Source organism: Patella vulgata, chromosome 3, assembly GCF_932274485.2.
Source record: "Patella vulgata chromosome 3, xgPatVulg1.2, whole genome shotgun sequence".
Taxonomy (NCBI): domain Eukaryota; kingdom Metazoa; phylum Mollusca; class Gastropoda; family Patellidae; genus Patella; species Patella vulgata.
In genome coordinates this window covers 19851841-19856232 of record NC_065881.2, presented here as the reverse complement: position 1 = coordinate 19856232, position 4392 = coordinate 19851841, and the positions used below count along the sequence as shown (strand labels likewise).

The following is a 4392-nucleotide window of genomic DNA, read 5'->3' as shown; positions in this document are numbered from 1 at the left end:
TACAGTGTTTATATTTACAGGATTCTTTAATCAACAGTAGCTACCATTCTTAATCAATATTTTCAGTAAGAATATTATCATTACTGTATAAAAACAAATCACGCCCAATTGTTTACAAACTGTATTATGACTGTATAAGGCTTTAATAAATCTCCCAAATTTCAGAAATACAATATTTAAAAACTGTTAAAGTACTTGCATGGCTAGTAATATAATATTTGCCTATTAAACGACATTATGGAAAGACATAATATAAGATAGCGCGCATACCAAGGCTTGAACTATTAGAATTTATAAATGAATCTGTGTATTCAACTATTAATATGATAACATGCGATTAAATGATAACACATTATTCTGGCTTACATTGACTCAATGCTACTTTAATAGAGCAGCCCTCATTTATCACAAGGTTCAAATAAAACGACCTGATAAATGAGACTATTCATTATCGTTTACAATAATATAAAGTAATTAAAACGCTGTTATTTGCTGAAAAAAAGAAAAAAAAAAAAAAACATAAAAAACAAGCGCGAAGTGCACAGAATTGTAATGGAGAAAATGGATGTGGTATGAGTAGAATCGTGACGTAAGTAAACAAAACAAATATATTTCAGCTGTCATGCTTGGAGTTAAGGTATTTTCTTTTTCAGACGGCGCATGCGTTAGAGTCCCAAATTTTCCGTTTTCACTCGATTGTCACCGAGGAATCCCAAATGTAGGCCGGTTGGGGGAGGTCCGAGAGTTTACAATAGCTGCTTTTTATGAATGAGTATTTTTGGGAATACTAACCATAGCCCTAATCCGTTTAAGAGTGGTAAAGGGTAAATTGGATCCAAGTTCAGCCGTCTAAAAAGGGTTAGGTTTAAGAGTAATATTGAAGAGTAGAATACGTTTTCAAATAATAAATGTGATTCATTTTCCTCACTACAGCTTGTTTTTGATATATACTTAAAGGAGCTAAATCGCTAATATTTGGAACCTAGAAATTGACACATTGGGTTGCAACGCATAATAATTTAATATGAATGTATATAAACTGATTTACATTCAATCGTTTCGGTTTTTACTCTAATTTCAAGTCAGTTACGTTCGGCAAAATACGCAAGAAGTCTGAATTGAATGGCAATCTTTAGCGCCTGGTTATTTCAGTCTACACCGATAGTAATTATTGTGCATGCTCTCCAGATAAGTATATGACATCACCATTTGACATGGCTTGTGGAACTTGTCTAGCCGCGTTCTTCGAGTCCCTTGTTACAAATGGCGCTGAATCACATTATGGTACACGATTCGTGTACCGATGGTAAAATGTTTATTTTGTCGTAAATATAGGATATCAGAAGCCCATCCTTTCCCAGTAAGATCACAACATCAATGTTGATTTAAATTGACAAATAATTCGTGTTTTCAATGTCGAAGACTTTGGATGATATTGAGTTAGAGACTTATGGCTACTTTAACATCGTTAATGCATATTCAGACCAGGAAGATATTACATGACATGTTTCAGGTTTTAAAATGAGCAGTTGCAAAAAATTCTTCCTAGTAGACACTAGTAGAGAGGAACATGGCCGATATACGACAGTGGTTATTTTATATGACCATCATCTTTGTGGTATATATTAAGTATATAAATGGTAAGCTTTTTCAGACTTTATTTAATTATCAATATATAAAATGTAAGAATATATAAATTATACATGTAGTGCCATCTATATCAATAAGCTTTCAAATTTCATAAATACAAAGAAGTGTGATATTATTTAAACTATAAAGTTTATGTTACGGTATATAAAGTAATATTATAAATATCAGTGGTATACTAAATGTCAGAAAATATAAAATACAGCACCATCAAAGTCTGCAAACGATACAAAATTACAGAGTAGTGAAAATGAAATGAAATAAAATGGGGTTCTGTTCGGACTGGGCTAATGAAGATGGGTATACGCCATACAGTGTGATATGACGGAAACTTTGCCCGGACAACGGCGCTATGGTCTACTCTTATATTTAATTACAACTTCCAAGAGTTCTTTTACGTGCACGAAAATGTTAAACACACTTGTTCAGGTTCCCAGAGTCTAGAGGTACCTGGCGGAGTAATGTTTTTGAAAAAATTGTTTATATAATCTTTTGAACAAAATATACTTTTACTTGATCGTAAAGTAGAGGAAAACCGGTGACTGGTCTCAATGTGGGTACCTAGGGACGTGGGTAGGATTAGAATCGGATTGTGTGAGCTCAGAACTATAAGCCACCTGGCCGGGCCTTCGCGCCATGGGGCCCAACAGGTAATCAAGGCCTAGTCCGGGCCTGTATAACGCTACAATGACGGTGAGCTTCCAAGTGTGCACAAAAAGTCCCGTTGGCATCCAGTTCAACGTGATTTGGCTATTGAAAAAAATAAACTTATAGTCATGATTTTTGTTTTTCCATGTATTTGCTTGCTTAAAATATTCTGTCAAAATCGTACACATCTGATTATTATTACATCAATAAAACTAAAACATAGTACATGTATTTGATATGTCATATGTTGTATTAAATCTCAGTTTCTGTGTCTTAGGAAAGTGCCCTCCAGTTTCCCAAGATGAACGTCAAAATGACGCTAGAAACCATGTATCTTTCAAAAATTTTCAACGTTATGTATGTATTGAAATATACATGTATTTAATAATTAGTAATCTGTTTGGATTTTTTGTATCAGGACAACTAAGATTTGGATATAATAATAGATATATATGTCATTGTATTGGAGGAGATTGTAAATATGATACAGGTTACTGCTCTAGTGGTAGATGTCAGAAAGGATGGCACGGTTCTTCTTGTCAAAAAGGTAGGAAATATTATCTAACTTTAAAGGTAGGAAGCATTTAATGAAACATTTTCTGTGTTTTTTTTCCAGCTGGGTATCCTGTTAATGCACTAAGAACGAGTATACGGGGTCTGGTTGCTATGAACCCAGTTTTAGTCTAGAGTGATAAAAATAATATTTGTGTAAAATATTTACTATCAACTAACTATAAGGGCACTGGAATAGTGGGTTATATATATATATACCATCGAACCCAGACAATACTAAAGAGTTATCTATATTCTGGGTTAGACCAAAGGGTTATCATTATAATCGATACTAAACGGCTATCAATATTCTTGGTCAGATATACCATAGTACCATCAATATTGTGGGGGGGGGGCCAAAGGGTTAGTATTATCAAGGACAACAGGTAGAGCCATCGATATTATGCTAAAGGGTTATCAATATTCTGGATAACATAATACCATCAATAGGGTTATCAATATTTTAGATAACACAGTACCATCGATACTAAAGGGTTAACTATATTCTATATGACACAGTATACGTCGATACTAAAGGGTTATCAATATTCTAGATAACACAGTACCATCGATACTACAGGGTTAACTATATTTGGGGTTAGATATAACATAGTACTATTTATCCTAAAGGACAATCAAACTTCAGAAGTTCATAAACACAAAATGCTACATCAGTGTAAAATTGTTTGGATTTCACATTGGAAGGTGCCAATTCTATGAACGTTACAATATGCAAACCGAAGCAAAACGTCTGGGTGAGAAAATTTAGGCATATAGCCTGGCGATGTAGGTATGTTACTGTACATGAATGGAAGGTTATGGGAAAATTAAAATCGTATAATCGAACACTAAGTTTATGGTCTTGGTCTATTCCCAGTTGCTAATCCTAGCATTTTTAATAAATCTTCTTCGGTTTATTTGTATTAAGCGCCAGATTACTTTTCTGTATGTATCAATGAGTAGGGTGGTCAAATATTTGGATTTTCATTTTAATTTATTATGTGGAATAAAAATGTAAAGCAGTGAGAAACTAAACATCTTTATAGATGAAATAAACGAAAGTGGCTGAACCCCTAGGGGTTCCAGTAAGTCTTTAGTATTTTTTGGTATTCACATTTAATTCATGCCACTTTGATTGCCATCTACAAACTTATTCCAATTCAATTTTCAGAAAATGTTGCATTTAACAAAAATACGTGGCAGAGCTCAACCTATTGGGACGAGAATGGACGAAGATATTCTCATTATGCAGTAGATGGTGATACTCGTCATGCCCAGGAATATAATAAATGTACCCATACGGCTGGTGGCCAAACAAATGCTTCATGGGGAGTAGATTTAGGACAAAGTTATCCTGTTAATAACATAAAGATATATGCAAGGGATCACCGTAAGTAGAATTTAAATTCATCATTGTTAAAACAGAAATATACCTGTATATAATTTTTGAATACAGACTATTAATATTAATACACATATTTATATGGTGTCTTTACTCTTCAACTTTACCCTTATAATACCAATAAACAAATTATACAATATTTG

The 4392-nt window shown here is 33.4% G+C and overlaps 1 long non-coding RNA gene across 1 annotated transcript; it reads left to right on the top strand.

Moving 5' to 3' along the window:
• Window positions 1–1556: 1556 nt before the first annotated feature.
• Window positions 1557–4184, top strand: LOC126814356 (uncharacterized). The gene is made up of 3 exons (XR_007677557.2): window positions 1557–1640; window positions 2714–2842; window positions 4019–4184. It is a non-coding gene; the product is annotated as an uncharacterized LOC126814356 (long non-coding RNA).
• The last annotated feature ends 208 nt before the right edge of the window (window positions 4185–4392 follow it).